Here is a 24,661-nt window from a genome sequence, read left to right as displayed (position 1 = left end):
GATAAGACTGACTACCCTTCTCCTTGGCTTTCTGGGGAGGTCCCCTTGGCCAAGTCCTCTGAACTCCTGCCTGGCTCAGCCCAAGGTGGAGCAGTTTAAATTCTCTCTCTCTCTCTCTCTCTCTCTCTCTCTCTCTCTCTCTCTCTCTCTCTCTCTCTCTCTCTCTCTCTCTCTCTCTCTCTCTCTCTCTCTCTCTCTCTCTCTTCTCTCTCTCTCTCTCTTAATTTCTTCCTCCTATTGTAAATAAACCATCATAAAATTCCATTCTGACTTGAATGTTTCATTGGGATTTAGAAATTAAATCCCTGGCGACCAACCAAATTTATATTCAGTCTCAACCCTAAATTTACCCTTAACAAGCTGGTAGAAACTTAGCCCAGGCAGTTTCCACCAAATTACAAAGGATTATTTGGCTTGATTATGATTATTTGTTGTGATAGGTAACAGGGTTTTTTGGGAGGAGAGTGGGGAGGGCCTAGTAGAGTGAGGTCAAATACAGAGGGAAAAGGACATCAATGAAAGTATTTAAAATGCATAAAAGAGAGCATGAGGATATTTGGAAGGAGATCGATAGAAATGGGACAGCTTTGGAATGCCTGTTGAATTTGTAATATACTTTATGAAAACAAGATGTGCATAATAGAGATTCAGAGTTTCATATTTAGTCCTTTTTCCCTGTTCTTTGTATATGGAAATATGCCTATTGATTTTTGTCAGGGTCGGAATGAAATTTTTTAAAAATTAAAAAGACATGACAAAAGAGAAAAAAAATACCTGACACTTTTGGGAAATGTAGTGCAATCCTTTCAAGAGCAGAAGAAAGAATCCTCCCAATAGTGACTTTTAAAAATATCCCCTTTGAATATTATGTTAAAAAATACTACCTAAATTTCCTCCCGAAGTGAGGTTCATAAAGGACTTTGATGAGATGGAAGGTAGGTAATGAGGTTGGACATAGTGACTGGCTTCTTTTCAACTCAATTAAAAGCTTATAGGTTTAGAGTTTGGAATAAAAATTAACCCTATCTCAGCAAGGACTCTCTGGCAAATGGCATCAAAAGGCAAATGGCATCAAAAGAACTCAGGTGAGTTCTCACCAAAGAATACAGTCCAGAGGGCAATGTTTCCTTCTACACCACTCCATCTCAGCATTCTCCCTTCTTTTGCTTCCTATCTCACAGCTTTCAAGGACTGATGAAAATTTCAACAGAGATACTCTTTCCCTAGTCTGGCCACAGCAGATCACTATACCTGCAACTAACCCACAGCAGACGGACCTTTACCTAGGGGTCTGATTTCTGAGTAGCAGACAGTACTTTTCTTCCCCTGAATGACTGCCATTTCTAGAAAGTATCTATGTATACACCCAGCCTAGGATGTTATATGTGTACCACAATCCATAATCTACCCTCACCTGCCAAGTTTCTTATGACAGGGTATCCTTCTCCAGTATCCTGAATTCCCTTCCAGTTTCTGAGGGAACAGGCAATCCCTTTACCAACATAATTCTAACAGTTATTGGACTGTCCTCTAGGCCACTACTGTCATCACCCCATCAACTATAATCAGTACTAAATTAATCACAGAAATACTAATTCCTAGCCATGGCTGTTGCAGAACACAAATAGTTCTTCTTTCCCAGCACTTTGCCTCTCACCTGAAGAGACAAACTTCATGCCAAGGGACAGTGAGATAGCAGAATGGATAGAGTACCAAACCTGGAGTCAGAAAGGCCTGAGTTCAAAATTTAAGTGCAGATACTTCTAGCTATGTGATCCTGGATAAGTCACTTTACCCTGTTTTCCTCAGTTTCCTTATATATGAAATGAGCTAGAGAAGAAAACTGTCTTGGTTGTGTAATAGAATTGGATGCTGGTGGTGTCAATTGTAATAAATAATACTGGTGTAATGACTTTTCGTGCCAATGGGCCCAGGCTTCCAACGCCGAGAGAGTGTGACTGTCTCTGTGCATCGACTTTTCCACTTAAATCTCCTTCACGCACAAGTGTCTTTGCACAAAAACACACAAAGATGATCGTCATCCTCGGTTACCGAGAGGCTACTACTATAATACTGGTGTAATATCTTCTTCACCACACTCAGCCACCAACAGCCAAAAGTTAGTTCACAAATTTCTTCCTCAGCTCCCAAAGCCACACTGGTCCCTCAACCTGGGATAGAAGGTAACAGGGGGCCTGTTCAGAGCTTCTTCCCCGTTCAGCCTGGCTTGGTTCCAACTGTCTTTCCTGGGAACATTCTATTTGGAATGTTATTTTTTAATTGATAGATGAGGTCCTTTACTTTGTGCTGCATGCTTGGCTTGTAAATTGTCTTCTTTACAGTTGCTTATAGTTGTATATCTGGTACTGAGCAGAGTACTGGATACACTATAAGTATTTGATAAACCCTCTATCTCTGTCAGTCATATATTGATCATCATTGATGAGCAATGGTGCACATTCAGAAGAAAACAAATGAAGCATATCCTTTGTTCTTAATTTTGAGTCTGTAGACCAGGGGTCCCTAAACTATGGCTCGCAGGCCACATGGGGTCCCCGAGGCCATTTATCCGGCTCCAACTGTACTTCCAGAAGGGGCACCTCTTTCATTGGTGGTCAGTGAGAGGAGCACTACATGTGGTGGCACTACAAAGCACAGCATTGGTCACATATAGTATTACTTCCAGTAAAATAATCCTTTGTGTGGCGCCTTGTTCTGAGAGTAACTGAACGAGAACAATGTGCTGTGCAAAGGATTATGTGACTGTACAATGGAAGACTTCAGCATGTTGAGCTGCAATCTGGGGGAGGGGATTCTGTACAGTGTATATTGCTGCCCAGTATGGTGGTGGCAGTAATGGGCCTGTGTAAGGTCTGATAGGCCCATCACAGCCAGTGCTGCAGCCTCCATATCCCAGATGGTGGTATACAGATTTGTTCATAGTTTTTTTGTTTGTTTGTTTGTTTGTTTTTTAATAATCTGGCCCTCCAATTGTCTGAGGGACAATGAACTGGCCCCCTGTGTAAAAAGTTTGGGGACCCCTGCTGTAGACCTATTGTTATGTAGTAAATGATCAACTGATCCCTACTCTGTAGGTCTGGAACAAAAGAATGTGAATGTTATATAGTAAATGATCAACTTATCCCCATTCTATCTGTCTGGGGCAAAAGAATGTTCAGTACAAAGTCCCTGGAACTACAGCGTCCTTGAGTATGTTGACATACTCCCTCCTTTCATCAGGGCCCCTGGGTATGTCGATATCTCTTTCCCTTCATGCTAAGATCATTAACCATAGAATGTCTCCTGATAAGTAACCCAAACTGGCTTTAACCTATATAAACCCCATTCGGACCATGCTTCCTTGGAACTCTCTTTGCTGAGCTTCCCCTAGCACACTAGTAATAAAGACTTCCCCTTGCCTGAATTGCATTGTCTCTGTGTGATCCTTGGGTTGTCATCCACTAGAACCCTAATATTTGAGGGCTCATCCAGGATGGATGCGACCCCTTGAGGACCACCGGGACAAGGGAAGTTCTCTCCCAGATTTTGTGGCAACTCTCCAGTTGAGCAGTGTGTCTGTGCAGTGTTTGGTTGTGTGATTGTGTATGGGGGAATATAGGGCTCCAGAAAGGCATATGGCTTAGTGGACGGGAGATCCTGTGCCTTCTGGATTATAGAAGGACATCCTAAGTCAAGTCCCTGGATCAAAGTCTGATTTCTCACCTGTTTCTGAGTGAGGACTGACGACTACCGCAGTTCCCTTTTGCTGCAAGGGACCAGGTTGGGAAAGTAGGGAAGCGAGTCCATTAAGATGAGTGGGAAGGGAGTCGCTAGAAGGCTTGGAGACAGACATTAGGAACTTCAGAAGGTTGGAGTCCTTCTGTCCCCTGGAGAGTAAGGGGAAGCCCAGGGTTAGAGTCCCTGGAGGAATTAGGAACTTCAGAAGGTTGGAGTCCTTCTGTCCCCTGGAGAGTAAGGGGAAGCCCAGGGTTAGAGTCCCTGGAGGAATTAGGAACTTCAGAAGGTTGGAGTCCTTCTGTCCCCTGGAGAGTAAGGGGAAGCCCAGGGTTAGAGTCCCTGGAGGAATTAGGAACTTCAGAAGGTTGGAGTCCTTCTGTCCCCTGGAGAGTAAGGGGAAGCCCAGGGTTAGAGTCCCTGGAGGAATTAGGAACTTCAGAAGGTTGGAGTCCTTCTGTCCCCTGGAGAGTAAGGGGAAGCTCAGGGTTAGAGTCCCTGGAGGAATTAGGAACTTCAGAAGGTTGGAGTCCTTCTGTCCCCTGGAGAGTAAGGGGAAGCCCAGGGTTAGAGTCCCTGGAGGAATTAGGAACTTCAGAAGGTTGGAGTCCTTCTGTCATCCAGAAAGTAAGGGGGAGTCCAGGGTTAGAGACTCTGGCAGAATTCAGATTACAGAAAACCCCATAGTGGACACACTACGGATGCAGGCCAAGTAATAAAACACTGGGTCTTTTTAGAAGGACACCAGGAAGGGCAGGCTGGAGCCCTGAGCAGGCTCCAAACCCAGTCCAAATTTTGTGTGACTCTATGAGAAGGGTGTTTTGTCTGTCTTTTTGTCTGTTTGTCTTCTTCAGTCCCCCTGGACTTGATTCTGAGCCATTATCCAGACTTTAAAGCATGTGCCCATAATTTGGGAGTGACAATAAGGCAGGGAAACAAAAGGAACTTCAGGTATATCAAAGAGGTCAGGTTGGAATGCCAGGTAACATGTAGCTAACTAGGGAGGAGTGATTAAGTACATGTGAAAGTAAACAACCCCTGAATAACCTGAGGATTGTCCACTCATCACTGACCTCACATAACTATGTTTGTGATAAGGTTTGTTTGATTGTCAAATAAGAACCTGTATGTGAAAGGAAATAACTTTATATATCTTATAACCTATCTATATCAGTTAATAATTGAATTTTGGGGTGTCTGGATTTGTTTTATGAAGTGCTCCACTTCAATAAGAGTAACGAATAGAGATACTAACTGATACTATGAATTCTAGTATGAAATAGATATAACAAATTATAAATTGGAATAATGTTGATGGAATTTAATCAGGTATGTGGCAATGTTTTGTGCTAAAAGGAAACTAAATTGGAGGTCCTATTCTACTTTAGACAGGTTTGAGAGGAGTACAGGTAAATGCTTTGCACTTCAGTGTGGTTACACTGAGAGATTGCTAAAGGATTTAATCAAAGTTATTTGGAAGTTGTGGAGTTCAAACTAAAATCCACTGAGAGTAAATTATTATGAAAGGAAGGGGTTTGATGCATTCAACATTTTAAATTGTACTAAACTCACTTGTTAAAGAAGGATGGGACAAAGTTGTTAAGTAACAAAACCTTAGGATAAATTGCTCATGAGCTATTAACCCCTTCCTTGCACACAGGAAGGAGAATGAAGTGTTGACCTCACAAAGTTGACAACCACTGTATATTTTAAGTGTATACTTTGGAGGTTTTAAGATGCTCAAGCAAGCAAACATTGCCAGCCCTGTCTGACTAAGAAGCTTGTTTGAAGCTGTGGAATCTTAATGTAAACATTCCATGTCCAGAATGATAAAATGAGTTGAGTGATATGTAATTGATAAGTTACCTCACACGGATTTTGGGGATATGTTGGTTGATATTTTGATTACATTTTTGATCTGTATAAGGATATATGTTGCAAACAGAAGCCAAGGAGTGGGTAGGATGTTAAAGATGGCATATATGTGAAAATGCTTGCTCAGAATTTTACATGAGTTGCTACTAAAACATGTGTTTTAAGTATTGTTTGGATATAAACAAAAGCTCATTGTCAATACTCAGTGCTTACCTCAATTTATCAATTTGTACTATGAACTGAAATTTATAACTGATATAATCCTTTAAATCAGAATTCATTTGAGTTACTGATTAGCAATTGAAATGATACCAACAGTATGTTTCTTTGACTTAAACAAGTCAGAGAAGGTGGGAAGGTATATTGAATATGAATTTGGAAGAAAGGAACTTTGATTTAAAGTCCATAAAAGCTTTAGTTTGTGGGTTTGTAAAGGAAGAATGGAAGTTGTTTTCTGCTTTTTAAGCAGAGGGTTTGGAATACAGAGAGAGACAGAAAGACAGAGAGGCAGATACAGAGAAACAGACAGAGAGAGAGAGAGAGCGGGAGAGAGACAGACAGACAGACAGAGAGAATGTGAAAGAGAACAGATAAATGTTCTGCTTTCATAATTGGATCTTTAACTTAGGATTAATATATAGAATTGATGTATGTGGTTTTGGAAAATTACAAATGATTTTGGAATTTTTCTGAAATTCTTAGAGAGATTCCCAACTGGTCTTGTCTTAGTCTTTCAGATGGCCTAGGTCCAGGAGATGATACAGCTCTGATTTATATTACTATGGGGCTACTCAGTTCAGCACTCATGTTTTTTATTTCAGGTTTTTGTGACTAAAGTGTGATATGTAAATTATTACCAAAATATATAAGAATAACTGCTATAATATAGACTAATATGCTTTAAGGAATCCTTAGAGAGGGTAAATGATCAGAAAGTCTTGTTTGAGGGTATGGAAATTTGTTTCTTGACTGCTGGTAAGCAGAATTTCTGAGCTGTAATGGGTAAGATTTGTCTTTTAAGGAGAAAAAGGCTTCTGGGTTCTAATGGTGACAAAGTACACCAAGGACAGAGAATGTCTTGGGATGGTTACAGAGGCATATTCTGGGCTTACCTGGGAATGGACCTTTTCTGACCACCTAGGCTGTTAATCCTTGAGTGATACAATGATAGGACAGTGGGATGGGACAGTGATAGCTTTGACCTGCATGTGAAGCCACTCACCATGTTCTTTGGGACATGAGAAAATATTTTCCTTGGTGACAAGTTCCCATAATCAGCACAAAATGCAAATTATAAAATTAAAGTTTCCATTTCCTCAAACATACCTAATAATTGAAAATTCTCAAATTGCTAGGGAATATACTTTGAGAAGTAGGTGAAGTTTATTCATAGATGGCTTGTATTTGTAGCCTTAATTTACCACAGTTGAAGTTTGGATCTTGAGCCTGAATATATAGCCCAAAGCCTTCTGGAATTTCCCCCAGAATTTAGAGTAAAGAAATACACCTGTAAAATATTGTTACTCAAGTGTTTATAGATGTTAATAGTTAATGTGTACTTTGCAAAAGGATATTCTTTAACAGAGACATCACATACCAACTCTGCAAACAACTCAGGAATCCAATTTCCTAAAGGGATGTATTCCTTTCAGAAGATGATTTCTGAAGAAGTCTGTGATTAAGATATCCAAATACAAATGTGTAATGCCAATTGCTATTGTACTAATTTTCTCTGTTTCTATCTAGTGTTCTAGTTTTTGCTCCAGTCCTGGTTTCTACACTCCAGTCTTAGGGGCTGACTCCCCCCACTTGTGACCTGTCTGCCAATCAGGGGAAGCGGTGGCTGGACATCCTTCAGATCTCCAAGCAGGTCTCCATCCACCTAGGACCCAGGCATTCACTGAGGACACGTCCCTAAAGACCCTGTGTCTGCAGCCTTTCTCTCCCTGTTCAAGTTTTGGCTACTCCCCTGTGGGATATGTGAACCTTGCATTTGTAACTTTGGCAAGTATTCCAGCCTGAAGCCCTGGATATTGCCTATAGTCAATACCTCTCTCTCCTAACAGTAGGCAGGGACAACTCTATAACCATTCTCATCTCTGAAGAAGCTATAGAATACTGAGACCATTGCCCCCTTTATCCTAGATATTTGGAGAGATGACATGGGCATTATACCCCCAGAAACTCAGGCAAATTATTGACAGAGAAATTCTTATGCTCCCTTACATCCTCATGACTCCTAGTAACAGTAAATACCTTCTCCCACCTGAAGGTGCCCAATGGTTGTGTGCGTCCTCAGATTTGACTCCCTGTGTAGCTAAAGGCTCCTTAGACTCAAAGGTTTGGTTTGTGAAAGATCGCATTAACATTGTCCAGCTCATGGTACTAAGGCAACAGTACCAACCCCCTAAGCTATGTAATAACGATATAGCCATGAGTAAGATTCCTCATTATGAACAACCAGAAGTGGGGGATGTTATGTGGTAAAAATCAACTGACCCTCACTCTGTAAGGGACAACAGAATGTCCCGCAACAGAATGTTCTGGCCAAGGTCCCAGGAATTACAGGACCCCTGAAGTATGCCAGTAGTCACATAGTTACCTACCTTTCATGTCTGTCCAAGGACCCACCTGATATGTCCACCTCTCATGTCGGTCCAGTATCACCCACCTATTATGCTAAACTAGCCAACATCATTAACAGAATGTTCTAGGTGTCCCCCATCAAGTAACTTAACTATGACTGCTTTAACCAATATAAACTCCACTCTGACTCTGCTTCTTGGGAACCCCTTGATTGGGCTCCCCTAGTGCTGCTAGTAATAAACTTCTGCTTGCCTGAATTGCATTGTCTCCGTTTGCTCCTTGGGGGTGGTCTTCCACTCAGACCCTAACAATATATGCTTTAGGGAATATAAACAGAGAAATATAACTGACTAGTTACATAGGGGCTTGGGAAAGAGCTTATAGACTGAGGCTAGAGTATCTAGGAAAGACCTACATACAATAAAAGAAACTAAGAAACCAAAAAGGATACTTAAGATTTAAGTATCTCTATCACTCCTATTCTGCGTGCTAAATGGATACTTGATGGTTTATTGTGAAGTCTGGGACAAGGGTCAGTTTAGGAGTTCTGAAGGCAAATTTCCAATGACAAAGTGGAATAAAAGATGTAAGCTGAAGGAAACTATTACTTGTTGAAATGGTAAAGGTAAACTGAGGGGAATCTGTTTTTTTCAGCAATGACTGTTGTTCTCTGGCTGGCCGTGACTAGTGAGGCTGCTACTGGCTGGCTGTGACTAGTGAGGCTGCTATAGGAACCTAAACCTGCTTATATGCAATGAAGGTAGAACAGAGAAATGCTGAGGGATGCCACCACACAGGGATGCTGGTACACAGGGAAACTACTTATAAAGGAATGCCCTGGGGTTGTAACCATGAAAATGTGGTTTGCCAAGATTGTGAATTGCCAAAACTGTAAAGGTTTTGGCCAAACTGTAAAGATAATTTTTAGTGTCTTGATTTAAAATCTAAAATTAAGTGGTCACCATGGGAAAATTCCCAAATATGAAAATACCCAAGTCAGCTGGGTTTTATGGAGATTTTAATTAATACAAATGAAGGAATTAGGGGAAGGAGAGAGAGAGAGAAGAGAAAGTAGTATTAAAGATCTAGGTCAAATGTCCTAGGCCTGAGCCTAAGGGAGAGTGAGTCAGTCTTTATCACTCACCACAAGATCATCTTCAAGCAAGCTCCAAACCTCCGAACTCCAACTCCAACTAACTTCTAATCCAAAAACTCTGAACTCCAATTAGTCTGAATTCCAACTACCAAACTGAACTAACTCCAAACTGAACTGAATTCTCCTTTTAAAGAAATTTTCTCTTATGTCACCTCCCCTAAATTTTCACATCTACCAATCACAGTAGATGGTTTTTTTCCCAGGACTGCCCATTCTTAGTTCTCATCTTCTTTGGTTCTCACCTTCTCTGGTTAGATTAAAATTTCACACCTCTTTTGTTAAGCTTGCCTTTTGTAAGTTGCTTGACCTTCTAGGAACTAATTTAACCTTTATAGGTACTTAGCAACCTTTTGTATTAGATCTAAAAATAGACCTAGCTTAAGGTCCTAGCTTTACTATAAGTATGATTTAGATTTTCATTGTTCAATCAGGAGTTTTCAACTTTATCTTCCCCTAAGGCACTGTCTGAGTAGGGTGGAGTAATTTTAAAAGTTCTCAATACATTCCTGATCAAGTACTCCATTGTTAAAAATAGGGGAAAAACTTAACCAAATCTTCTAAGGTACAGTCTAAGCAGTTTTAAGATTCACAAGTCTGCTCTGTGGTTTTGCCTATTGATCTCTACTGATTGCTGATGGATCAATCTATTTCCTAACCCATTCCTCCCTCACTCCCTCCCTTAATCAACCTCTCCCTTTTGCCTCCCTTACCTCCCAAATCTTCTCGAAGCCTTTGTTTCTTCTCTCCCTCCTGAGTGAACTATAAAGATACTTCAGTTGCTTTCTCAGCCAAGGGGTTTATTGGGATAACAGGATGGAAAACTGAGGTAAGAGGGATGAGGTAATCCCTAATCTAAATGAGGTAAAATTGAGGGTTTGGAGAGTCATAAGTGTGACTCTTAGACAGTTAGGGAGATGGAGGACAAGAGCAGTTCAAAATCTTCTTTCTTCTTCATAAATCAATCGTGTCACTCAGTTTAACCCCAGAAAGAAACAAAGTTCAAAAGTCTCCCTTTCTCCTGGCCAGCTCAACTCTCTTATAGACCACCAATTCAAAAGCTTCTCCCCTGGTCAGGTTCCACTGCTCAGAGCTAGAGAGACAGAGACCAAGTCCCAAAAGCCAAGTTTCTCTTCTCAGTGTCAACTTCAACTGCTCAGAGTCAGAGAAAACAAAAAATTCAAATCAGCCTCACAAAAGTCTTTCAGCTAGCTTCAAACCTCCAGGGAGAGAGTATGTCTCCCAGTCAGAGACAAAGTCCCAAAAACCCCTCTCCCCATCAGCTCAAACTGCCACCAACCAGGGACATTCCGTTGGAACCCGGGCTCTTGCATCTTGGTCCACAAGTCCTGCAAAACCTCTCTCTCTTCATGTCTCTATCACAAAAGGTAAATTTAGGGATTTCATAAACCTGCTTTGTCAGGATGAGTGGGAAAAGAATGAATAATATCATTGTATTTGGGGTGCATTTTTATTCACTTCCATCTAGTCATATCATTTTCCCACAGAATCACTATAGCCAGAGTTCACCAGTTCCTGACTATAATGCCCCTTGTCTGCCTCTTCACTGATGTGTTTCCCCAACATTTCCATCTTCATTCCTGTCTCCTTATGTCATTTAGAAAGGATTTTCTTATTGGTCTCTCTGTTGTCCCTCCATTGCCTTTGCTGTCCTTGATTGCTGAGCTATTTATTCCTCCTGCATTTCTGTTGAGATGTTCAATAAGCAAATAAAATCCTTATTGACATGGGCATTGTACCCCCAGAAACTCAGGTAAACTATTATCATGGAAATTCTTTTGCTTCCTTACATCCTCAGGACTTCTAACCTAAAACATCTAATGACCCCTATAGGACCCTGGCATGACTGTCCTCCTTTGATCCTCCTTTAGATTTAAGATGGACAGAGAGACGCACCTCCAGGCTACACCTTGATTCTATCAGGCTGTATCTCAGACATCTGTCTGTACCCTAAAACTAAAGAATATTTTATGAGGGTCATTCCCTATGTCTCCAGGCAGACCCCAGTCAGATAACCATGTACAGGTTTGAATATGAATCTCATTGCTCTTTGAAACACATTGTTCCATTTCTTCCTACATTTTCTTGTTAGCACAGAATAATTTTATATTATTTGAATGTCCTTTCTTTTGTATTTGAAGGCTTTTCTCTTGATGGCTTGCAGAACTTCTTGTTTCTAAATGGAAATGTTCGGTTTAAGGATTGTGTTTTGGAGTTTGTAGCCTTAGTTTTGTGTTTGTGGGTTGTTGTTTTTTTTTTCCTGACAGTGATTTGTGAAGTCTTTCAATTAGTATTTAATTTTCTATGTTCAAAAGTTCTGGAGCAGTTCTTTTTTATTATTTTCTACATTATAGTGTTAAAAGGTTTTGTCCTGTTGTTTTCTTCTGGGAAATCTATTATCTTTAGGTTGTCTTTATGAATCCTATATTAAATATCAGCATGTTTTACTTGCATAGTAAGCACATTTTCTTTTAATATTATTGTTTTTTTGCTTTTCTTCTTCTAGATTATCTTTCATTTCTGGGTTTTTACATTTCAAATCTATTGTTCCCTTTCTCTTTTTTTGGTGAGGTCTTTGCAGATTCCAGTTTTTCTATTATAATTAATTCGATTGTGCAGGAGACATATGTTCTACTCTCATCATTCTCATTTCTCTTTTAAATCACTCAGAAAGTATGTAGTTCCAAGTTCCCTTCACATTCCATAGTCCTTTTTCTTTTTAAGTATTGAATTTTTTTCTTTTTTCCCCCCTGCAGTATTTATTACTAGATATTGAAATGGATAAAAGCTTCATTCAATAATATACAGACATCCAGAAGGCCAAATTATAGGAATCTTTATTATACTGGCCAGGGCAAATCTCTTTTTAAGAAGTGCCCTGAAGAAAGGCTTAGGAACAGAATATGTAGAAGCAGGGACTCTTCTTCTGGCACTGGCGCTAAAGAAGGGTATTGGTAATTTTGAACAAAGAGTATATATGTGTTCACACAGAGATTATGTCAGCAAGACAATAATTCACAGAAACGACAGTTTTCTCAAGATTCCAGTGTTTTTTCTCAAGATTCCAGTGTCAAATAGAAAAAATGCAGAACTGTTAAATAGTCAAAATCACTCTTTAATCAAGGGAAAAAGGGGTTCAGTGCTACTAGGTTCTGACAACAGAGCTACTCCCTGAGACTACAGAGTCTGGATGCCCTGGCCACTAACCCCTGGGAGTACCACTGACTCAGGATGGACTCTGAGGAATAAAAGAATTTGGGGAACCTATATACCACTCTAGATGACCTTGGGGCTTGGAGTGAGAGGGACAGTTGACTGACTTCACAATGGCAAGAAAGGAAAATGAGAAGTTCCAGACAGGAATGATAGTGAGGGGCTGATGCCCCTACAATGGACACAGAAGGGAAAGACTCAGCCCAGGGCTGGGCTGCCTTGGTAATGGACCTTAGCTTAGGGGGAGAAACTGTAGGGACAAAAGAGATACTGAATATTGGATGGGATTAGCTGCTCCCACCCAAACTACCAAGATATTCATTGTCTGGTGAAGTAGGACCTTCCCTCAGGGGGAAACCTCTCCCTTGACAAGGTCAAAACCTGGGATTTCTACCTCCCAACTAAACAGACTGCGGATTTCTAGATTTCCATGTTGACATCAGTGAAGTCATATCAGTGAGTCCATCTGTCCTGCCATAAATTTGCTCAGAGCTAGGGGAGTCAGCCTTTTTACAATTCCCACAGACTCTCTGGCACCTTTGCATAAACTTATCCATGGGGAGTTACAAATTTATGAAGGGCTGGTTCCTTGGGAATGCAGGTTTTCCCTGTCTGCTTCAATACCAAACTTGCTTACTAAATCTGTGTCAAATTTGAAGAACATAGAGCCACCAAAGTAGTGAGAAAAAACAAGTCCTTAATCAGGCCAAGGAAGACAATACTCTAACAGCCACTATGCACTCATGCACAAAATACCACACAGAGACAAGCTCTGGGACTCTAGGAACACTTTCTCCAGGAAAAAGGCACCTTGAAGGAGATTTTCCAATGAACTGAAGAACTTGGAGTTTTATATGCACTCTGGGGAATGAAGGAAAAGAAACACCCAGTGACTGGTTGTGATGATGCTTGGGAAAGAAGTTGTAGCCCAAGGCCAGGGTACCAGGAAGTGGTTTAAGAGAGGCTAAAAAAACAAAGTGGGTACTTAAGATTTGAGCATTTCTATCACTCTTATTCAGAGTACTTAATGAATGCTTGATGGTCCATTGTTCAGTTTAAAACAAAGTTCAGTCTAGGAGTTCCCTGAAGGCAAGTTCCAAAGGAATAAAGGTAAATATGGGGGTTCCATAAAACAAGGTCATCATCTGGAAGCTCTGTTTCCCTATTTTGTTAATGTATTCCCTGTTGATTTATTGGCTTATATTCAAGATCTTTGAGTTTGCTTCTTCCCAAAGTCTTTGTTAATTTGTCTTTCCACACAACCTACTCCCCTGATTTTTCCCTGATCTATTTTCTGACTATTCCTTGTGATAGTAATTTCCTTGATAGCTGGATCTCATCCATCTCTCATGTTGGACAATTCAGGATTCACCAACCTAGGTCTCTGTTCCCAATAACTGTGGTCAGAACTGATTCCAGTTGGATGCTGTGCTCTTTCCCTCAGGCTTTGTGAAGTGCCACATAGCTCTCCCCACCACATGATGTCCTTTATTTTGTGTCTCTGTTCCATTCCTGGGCATTTCAGAGTTTTGCAGTGCTGGTGCTAGAAGTCACTCAGCATTCTTTGTTCCTGAAGGGCTGTTGCTTACCATCTTGGTCAGCTATTACTACCCAAGCGAGCTTATGTAGCCTCAACCCAGACTCTTCAATGCTGTAGTAACCATAGAAACCAACTTGATTTTGCAATTAAAAGACCTGACTTCAAATCCTTTCCCTGTTGCTCCCTACCTGTGTGACCTTGAGCAAGTCACTTAACCATCCTGAGCTTTAGTTTTTTTCTTCTGTAAGATGAGATTGTTGGACTATTTGGCTTTTGGTATTCCCTCTACCATGACTGTGTGATCTCATTTTTTTTTCCAGGGTCACAGACACTTTTCTCCCTACAAGGAGTTTGATCTGGATAAAATTTCATTGATTGACATGAGCACCAAGATGTTTTCGCTGATCCCCATGTCCTCTCAATCAGATCTCTAGTTAGTGATATGGGTTGGTGAGATAGAGTAAGGGAGGAATGGGTTGGTTGTGATGCCTGACCTCAGTTGTTTACATGGAGGGTGAATTGGTGAAGAAAGAAGCCATGTGTATTCAGTATCTTCTTCCTTATATTCTTCAACATCCTTTCCTCAAAGGCCATGTAGACCCTGGGCTAGGAAGGTGTGCTATACCAACAACACAGAGAGGGCTTTTGGAACTAACAAGATTTAGGGGGAAATCTTATTTTCTTGCTAAGTAATCAAATTTATTTCCTGATTGTTGAAAAGAATGAACATGATTCTGCTGCATTGGCAACACTGAAAAGGACACAGTTTGCAGCAAAACACTTCTAATTAAGTAGGATTTGCTGGAACACAATTATGCTGACTCAGAAGGGGTTTTTTCCCTCCTCCAGTGTTCTAATACATTTAAAAAAGAAAAGAAACCTCCCTTGAAACAAAGAAATAAAATTAATAAAGCTGTCTCTTACTCATGGGGAAGCAAGTTGACATATAATAAATATATGACTATAATAGAGAAGGAGCATGGCATCATGGTTAGCCAGGAAAACTGGGTTCAAGTTTGTCCTCTGGTGTCTACTAGCTGTGTGACCTTGGGCTTGCTGAATCTTTTAGTGCTCTAGGATCTAGACAACTAAGACTATAAATTGCAGAGAATGTGATAAGCTGCCATATGGAGGGAGCTTTCTCCCCTACTGACATGGGCACTGTACCTCCAGAAGCTCAGGCAAACTATTATCAGGGAAATTCCTTTGCTCCCTTACAGCTTCATGACTCCTAGCCTAAAACATCCAAAGACCCCTATAGGACCCTGACATGATTGTCCTCCTTTGATCCCCCTTTAGATTTAAGATGGACAGAGAGATGCACCTCCAGGCTACACCTCAATTCTATCAGGCTATATATCAGACATCTGTCTGTTCCCTAAAACTAAGGAATCTTTATGAGGGTCATTCCCTATGTCTCCAGGCAGACCCCAGTCAGATGACCAACCCACCCCACCAAATGCCTGAGTGACAACCACTCTAGAGTCATGTCCACACTATGACACAGCATTTGTTGCAAGAGTATAAAATCCCCAGAATTGATGGGTTCTGGGAGCAGCTTTCCATCTTGCTGTTCCACCTTGCTATCCTCCTGGCCATTCTCAACATTACTTTCCTAAATTAATAAATTTCTCTTTTTGTTTTTAAGCTAACCTTTGGAGTTTTGCATTCTTACAAAAGGTATCCTTCCCAAATCCCAGGGGTACACATCTGAACCCCATAACACTAGGAGTTCCTTATAAAATTACTGATCAATCCACACTCCATAGCTCTCTACCAATCAATGTACTCCTTATGCTCACAGTCTTAGAATAAATCAAGGCTTCCTAAGAGTCGATTACTCAAGCTAGGTTAGATTCAGCCCATCCTTTTTCATAGGGTCAACTCGGCAAAACAGGTAATTCACCTCTAGAAATGTTCTTGGTTCTAGCACCTGTTATGTTATTATCCTTTCCACAGTTAGATAAATGCTAGATCCCATCTGTATAAGATACTTTGGCAGGGTTTGAAATTGAATTAGGCTTAATGAGACCAGAGATGCAACTTCACTAAGTTGTATTTGGAAAGGGACATCCCTGACCTGAAGACTCCCAGGAAAAGGTGAAAGAATAGGAAATGCTGTATTCTGGGCATGGAGACTGTCCCTAAGATGGATGGATTGGCTCAGAGTTCTTTGGGAAAAGCCATACTCTTAAGATGGCTTGTCTCTAAAAAGAAATTCACAGATGAGCTCCATCTTTTCTCTATTTCCCACCTTTCATTTGTAGAGCATTGGAAGAGAATTTCTACCACCTTCCCCCAGCCATTAATGAATAATTACCTTGTAGTAGAAACCCATGAAGAGAATTCCTTGGTTCTGTGGTCTCATCAGTTTTTTTTAAACCCTTGCCTTCTATCTTGGAATCAATACTGTGTATTGGATCCAAGGCATAATAGCTGTAAGGGCTAGGCAATTGGGTTAAAGTGACTTGCCCAGGGTCATACAACTAGGAAGAGTCTGAGAGCAGATTTTAGGCCAGGACCTTCTGTTTCTAGGCCTGGCTCTCAATCCACTGATCTACTAGTTGTGCCCCCAAAATAATGACAGTCTTCTGCCCTCAAGCTTATATTCTTTTTCTTAGAATCAAAACTAAGTATCAGTTCCAAAGCAAAAGAACAGTAAGGGCTAGCAATCGGGGTTAAGTGACTTGCTCAGGATTATACAGTTAAGAAGTGTCTAAGGCCAGATTTGAACCCAAATTCTTCTGTCTTCAAGACTGGCATTCTTCCACTGCCTAGCTGCCCTGTTCTTCTAATTTAAAAAAAAATTTTCCTTTTCTAATGGTAGATCAGAAAATTCCTTAAAAAGCATTGCCAGAAGATCATGAGAACCCTACCTTGTGGCAATGATGGAAAGGGTTTTTTGCAAAGCATGCTCCTTATGTGTAGTCAGAGAAGGAAGCCAGGTTTCTTGGGCAACATCAACTTCAGGATTTTCATTGTTAAGTAAACCTGAATATGAAAATTTAGGCATCTAGTCAGTCTTCTCTCCAGAGAAGAATATCTGGATTCATGTATCTCTAAGAAAGAGAATAAGATCATACAAATGTTTCTCAGTGCTGAAAGGGAAGCTGCGAGGAATAAATCTACCACATAAGGATAAGAGGAAGAATATAAGTCTACATTGTGGGGATCTGGATCCTCTCCTCTTTTAATCTCTTTAGTTGTTTGTTTGATGTGTGTCTGATTGACCCAGAGAGAAGAGAGGGCAAAAGAAAATTCAATAGTGATCAATATTAACTTCTTTTTTTAAAAAGCCTTAAAAAGTCTTTGGGGGATGGTGGCAGAAGTGGCTCAGTGGATTAAGAGCCAGACCTAGAGATGGGAGGTACTAAATGAAAATCTGGCCTCTGATATGTCCTAGTTGTGTGACCCTGGGCAAATAACTTATCCCCCAGTGTTCAGCTCTTATTGCTTTTCTGCTTTGGAACCAATGCATAGCAGGTAAACCAATGTAGAAGGTAAAGGTTTAAAAAAACGTTTTTTGGAGGAAAAAATCTATTTCACTTATACAGGAGAGGGGAAGAGTAGTGAGGAAGCAGATCTGAAAGGCATCTAGGTTTTTTTAGTGAATGGTAAGATAAGCATGATTCAGAAATATGGTATGACAGCCAAAAATGTTGCATTCAGACAGGCAAATCTTCCAGGAATAAGGAAATGGTCATTTGTTTTTACTTTGCTGAGTCAGAGCACATCAAAATGGTGGTGTCCAATTCTGATCAAAAAAGATATTTATGAGCAAGAAAGCATCTAGAAGAGGACACTCATAATGGTGAAGGGACTTGAGATCATGGCATATATGAGGATGAGTTGAATGAACTGGGAGTGTTTAGAGAAATGAGAACTTGGAGTTGGGATTTGTGATGAAGGATGGATATAAGAAATTTTTTCAAATGTTTGAAGTGCTGTCAATTGGAAAAAGAATTAGTCTTGTTCTTTTTGGTATAGGGTTATGCTGGAACCTGTTCATGCTGTATCTGGAGAGCTAATTTTTAAATTTTCAATAGGAGTTATGACATCTTGGAAATTAGCATCCCTACAAATTGGGGTTCATCCAGATTAAAGAAAGTGATAGAGAAAAGATTAATAATGAGAATTAAACTTAAAAATATGACATACTGGCCTTTTATTTTCAGAAAGCCAGTTGTTAATTATGAGCAAATCCTTGTTTTGGTCTCAGAAGGAAGAACCAGGAGAAATGAATGGAAATTTCAAAAAGGCAAATTTAAGCTTGATATCAGGAACAAAAGAGAAAAAAAATCTTCCTGATATTTGGAACTGTACAAAAATAGAATGGGCTTCCTTTAGATATTGTTGTTTCCCCTTTATTAGAGGTCTTCAAGAAGAGTCTAGATAACTATTTGATAGTAGACATTCTTTTCTCAGGTATGGATTTAAATTCCTGGCCACTAAGGGCCCTCTCAGCCATAAAAATCAGAGATTTTTTTAATGGTGATAGAATTTGTCTGCCCTAGGTTCATTCTTCATTTTCATTCTGAATGATTCTTAATACTTGGAACCCATAAAGCTGGATATCTGTAGGAGTCTAGGAGTCTCTATGGGGCAAAAGGGAGATTTACTGCAATGTTGGAATATTGCCTGTCTAGTATACCAAATTATGTTTTCTTTTGAGAGGAGTTCAAATAAAAAGTTTCGTTATGATTCCAGAGGTGATGGCATAGACTAACAAGAAGGGCAAGGATTAGAATCCCAAATTCAATTTCCTTTTAAGAGGAATCTAAACCATTGGATAGCAATTATTACAGAGGACTTAAGAACTTCTGGAAAATGTTATTGCCTGTCACCACCCTCATCCTCCTCTCCACTATAATAGTCCCTGCTCCCTCTGTCTCTTTTATGTGATAAATTTATCCCATTTTACCTTTCTTCCCATTTCTCTCAGTGCAATACTCTTTTTCACTCCTTGATTTTTTTTTGTATATCTTCCTAAATAGCTTACTACCACATCCACTGTCTATGTATACTTCTTCTAACTACTGTGATAATGAAAAAAAAAATTAAGTTATGAATATCACCTTTTCATATAGGAATATAAACAATTCAGCCTTATTATCATCATTAAATTTTCTCTATCTTATTTTTCTTTTTAGTTTCTCCTGAATTTTGTATTTAGGCATCAAATTTTCTGTGTAAATCTGATCTTTTCTTCAGGAATGCTTGGAAGTCTTGTGTTTTATTAAATTGTCATATTTTCCTCTAAAATAATATAGTCAGTTTTTTAAAAAATATATTTTATTTGATCATTTCCAAGCATTATTCGTTAAAGACATAGATCATTTTCTTTTCCTCCCCCCACCCCCCAACCCCCATAGCCGACGCGTAAGTCCACTGGGCATTAGATGTTTTCTTGATTTGAACCCATTGCTTTGTTGATAGTATTTGCATTAGAGTGTTCATTTAGAGTCTCTCCTCTGTCATGTCCCCTCAACCTCTGTATTCAGGCAGTTGCTTTTTCTCGGTGTTTCCACTCCCATAGTTTATCCTTTGCTTATGAATGGTGTTTTTTTCTCCTGGATCCTTGCAAGTTGTTCAGGGACATTACACCGCCACTAATGGAGAAGTCCATTACGTTTGATTATACCACAGTGTGTCAGTCTCTGTGTACAATGTTCTCCTGGTTCTGCTCCTCTCACTCTGCATCACTTCCTGGAGGTCGTTCCAGTCTCCATGGAATTCCTCCACTTTATTATTCCTTTTAGCACAATAGTATTCCATCACCAACATATACCACAGTTTGTTCAGCCATTCCCCAATTGATGGGCATCCCCTCGTTTTCCAGTTTTGGGCCACCACAAAGAGCTCAGCTATGAATATTTTTGTACAAGTCTTTGTGTCCATTATCTCTTTGGGGTACAGACCCAGCAGTGCTATGGCTGGATCAAAGGGTAGATATTCTTTTGTCGCCCTTTGGGCATAGTTCCAAATTGCCCTCCAGAATGGTTGGATCAGTTCACAGCTCCACCAGCAATGAATTAATGTCCCTATTTTGCCACATCCCCTCCAGCATTCATTACTTTCCTTTGCTGTTATGTTAGCCAATCTGCTAGGTGTGAGGTGATACCTCAGAGTTGTTTTGATTTGCATCTCTCTGATTATAAGAGATGTAGAACACTTCTTCATGTGCTTGTTAATAGTTTTGATTTCTTTATCTGAGAACTGCCTATCCATTTCCCTTGCCCATTTATCAATTGGAGAATGGCTTGATTTTTTGTACAGTTGATTTAGCTCTTTATAAATTTGAGTAATTAAACCTTTGTCAGAGGTTTCTATGAAGATTTTTTCCCAATTTGTTGTTTCCCTTCTGATTTTAGTTATATTGGTTTTGTTTGTACAAAAGCTTTTTAGTTTGATGTAGTCAAAATTATTTATTTTACATTTTGTGATTCTTTCTATATCTTGCTTGGTTTTAAAGCCTTTCCCCTCCCAAAGGTCTGACATGTATACTATTCTGTGTTTACCCAATTTACTTATGGTTTCCTTCTTTATGTTTAAGTCACTCACCCATTTTGAATTTATCTTGGTGTAGGGTGTGAGGTGTTGATCTATTCCTAGTCTCTCCCACACTTTCTTCCAATTTTCCCAGCAGTTTTTATCGAATAGTGGATTTTTGTCCCAAAAGCTGGGAAATATAGTCAGTTTTGAAGAGCTAGGTTGCAAACTCAGTTCCTTTGCCTTCTAGAATATCATATTCCAAATCTTCTGATCCTTCAATGTAAAAGCTGCCAGAACCTAAGTAATCCTGACTGGGGCTCAATTATATTTGGATTATTTGTTTGTTTTTCTGATCGTTTGAAGTATTTTCCCCTTGACCTGGAAGTTCTTAAACATTCCTTGGAGTTTTCATTTGGGGATTTATTTCAGGAGGTGATTAATGGATTCTTTCAATTTCTATTTTACCTTCTTGTTCAAGAATATCAGGGCAGTTTTCTTTGATAATTTCATATAATATAATGTGTAGATTTATTTTTTTTTTATCATGGCTTTCAGGTGTCCAATAATTCTTAGATTTGTCTCTCTCCTGGATTTATTTTCCAGTTCAGTTTTTTTTTCAATGAGATATTTTAGGGAGGTCCATCCAGCGGCCTCTCTGAGGACCCAAGGCCTCTCTGCGCAGATGTGATGACCTGGTCAGATAAATGAGATGAGAAACACCATGCATTCAACCTACGTATGCAGGTATAACACACAGTGATATGCCATAGTGCTGTGGTTCATTTATTATATAGGTATTCAGGTATATACATATAATCAATTCTCTGCGTATATGACATTGTACATTTTGATTGGATATTATCAAATCATCTAAAGAACACTCTTGTGATGTTACTACAACAAAGAATTCTGTGATCATTTACTATGTTTTCTACAACAGTCTGTGATAGATATCATTAATGCGAATAAAGTCATTTGTATGTTAGTACCCCTTGACCTGCTGAGAGGATCTTATGCTTTTGGTCAGCTTTAACTATCAATCACAATTGCTTGGGAGATAAATAACAAAACACCTTTGTATTTAGGTGTGAGTACTTAAAGCAAACCAGTTTTGGGGTTTTCCTCAATTTACAAGTTCTGTTTTTTCTTGTGTTATTTTGAAGTGCCTAGCAATGCTGCTTGGCTTCTGTTCATCAACAAATTCACTGGAGTGTGATAACTGTAGGGAAAGATTTATTATGGTGCTTAAGTATTTGGCCAGTGTTTATTGTAAAGCCTTGAAACATATCTTGTGCTTGAGAAAGGAGGGATTATGTGCAATAATCTTTGGGCTTTAATTCTGCAATTGCATCTTTTGGGCGGTACTAATCTAGGGGATTAAAGTGGGGTATGTATTTATTGATCCTATAAGTATTAGCTCTCATATTATTTCTCCTGTATTGGGGAGAGATTAATAATCATAACAAGCCCTTTAGTTAGGGAAGTTGAGGATAGAAGTCACAGAAAGGGGTTAGTGAGGGACTCTCATCTGGGTATCTGCTTTGCAGACCCCTTTTCCCCAGACTGTGACTTTGTCAGCCAGTCAGGGTATGATGGCCTCCAGCAATATTTCATATTTTCTATTTTTTCATTCTTTTTATTTTGTTGCATTATTTCTTGATATCTCATGAAGTAAAAACTGATTTTCTTCCATGACCTTTTGATCCTCCTTTTTCTAGTTGCTCATTTCTACTTTTCATGGAACTATTTTCTTCAACATATATTTTTTACCTCTTTTTCCAGTAGGTCAATTCTGTTTTTTAAAAAATCATTTTTCTTCATTGAATTTTTGTGCTTCTTTTCCTACTTGTCAAATTTTGCTTTTTAAGCTGCTATTTTCTTTTTGCATTACTTTCATTTCTTTCCCCCATTTTTCTTCCTCCTTATGCTATGAAAATTGACAATCTCTGTCTTTCAAGTTTTTTTATCCCCACAGGATAGTCCTCTAACTCCATCTTGTTGTTGGTTTTGTGACTCTTGTCATTTTGAGGTGCTATTTTAAAGCTTCCTCAGAGGGGAGAGAGAAGCTTTAAGGTAGGAAGATAGAGAAAGGATAGAAGTTTTAGATACCACGAGGGGGATGACGGAGTCGAAGTAGAGATATGAGGTGGCAGGAATGAGTCTTTATTAACTACCAATAAGCCACAGCCAAGCTCTGATCAAAGGACCCTTCCAAAGGCTTTTACCAGTCCAGAGATCCAGATTCAATACCACACAGGTCAGAGAGATGATAGAGAAAGATTAAAGCCAGAGGCCAGGCTCCAGCAAGGACAGCCATCAGTGTGAGCTGGAAGGGAGCAAGAGCAGAAGAGAGGGAGGCAGAGCTGGCTGGGCCCTATTTAATCTCTTTAATATGCAAATATACACAGGGATGATCGTCATTGGTTAATGACAAGGTATAGGTGTGGTTTCTCTTAACCAGGTGAGCACAAAGAAACCTGTGTTCCCGCCTAACCTGGGGGAAGCTGGGGTCAAGGGTCAGAGGCTTTCCCAGCCATGAGCAATACTCGAGCATGCTCAAGACTGAGCATGCTCTCTTCTAAGACAATCTATATGTACCAACTGTTCCCCTTGCCCATAGCTAGGGGTGGACTGCTACATATTTTAAGGTTGGTTTGGGAAGCTCTCTGTGTGGTTTCAGTTTCTGCTGCAACTAAGCCGTCATCTTGACTCTGTTTCCAATGTTGATTGTTGGGGGCTTTGTGAATCTTTATGGAGACTATTTTTTTATGGGCTTCTAAGAGTTCATTGCATTTTTATGGCATGTAATAATGGCAGACCTGTACTCAAGGGCAATGTTGCTTTGAGTGCTTATACTAACATGAGGAGACACGTATCTACAACTATGGAAACCTAAACATGAACTATATTCAGAAATTTTCTTGAAGTTCATTCTGAGTGCTAAATTATGAAACAAAGAACTCTGTTACCAGAGTGAATCAGATCTGTGTTAGCCTAAAGATGAAGAACTTCATCATTTGAACATGACTATGGTGAAAGTATATTTCACCATATGTGCCTGGGAAATCTGGCAGGATGTGGTAGTAGTAGTTGGAGCAACAGTAATAATAATATTCATATATATATGTTATTTACTATGTGCCAAGCACTGCTTTAAATACTTTATAGTTATTTTCTCATTTGATTCTCACAACTACTCTGGGAGGTAAATGTCTTTCTCCTCCTCTTCCTGCTTCATCTTTTCTTCCTTCTCTTCCCATTCTTCTTTCCCTTCCCCCTCCCTCTCCTCTTCTTCTAAGCCAGCATTTATGTAGCACCTATTATGTGCCAGGTACTATGTTAAGCACTTACAAATATTATTTCTTTCTACCTTCACAATAATCCTGGATATAGGTGTTATTATTTTCTCCATTTTATTCCATTTCCTCCAGTTGAGGAAACTGAGGCAAACAGAGGTTAAGTGATTTGCCAAATCACTCAGCTTTAAGATCTAAGGTCATTTGAACTCCTATCTTCCTGCCTCTATCCATTGCACTACCTAAGTATGTATTTTGGGAATGACAGTCTTATTGTGATTCACAAACATTGTTAGTGTTTCATTTCTTATATTCACAAAGTACTATACTGTGAAATTAAAATTTTAAATGAATTACAAAGAAATTTACTTAAGAAACTTTGGAACTCTTAGAAAACATCCACCTGGAGAAAACTGCACACATATAACAGGGGACAAAGGCTTCACTTTGAAGTAGAGAAAGTGGCCAAAATCCCTTTTGAAATATGAGAAATCCCTTTTGCCAAAGGAAGTGGTTTCCTGGAAGGCAACAGGAAATCTCTTTAAAAATTAAAAATTCCTTCTCTATTCTACTAGGAGATGAAGGCTTTAGACTTAGGAAAAATGTATAGAACCCATTACATTAACTAGGATTTTTATTTGACCTATGCTACATGCAAAGATGAGTTACCTTTAATCAACAATACTTGATCTTCAGTTCTAATTATGAAACAATTTATATAAATGTATAATTTCATCTTATTTAAAAAAA

This window comes from Monodelphis domestica, chromosome 6, assembly GCF_027887165.1.
Source record: "Monodelphis domestica isolate mMonDom1 chromosome 6, mMonDom1.pri, whole genome shotgun sequence".
NCBI classification, from domain to species: Eukaryota; Metazoa; Chordata; class Mammalia; order Didelphimorphia; family Didelphidae; genus Monodelphis; species Monodelphis domestica.
Note: the sequence above shows the minus strand (reverse complement) of the source record.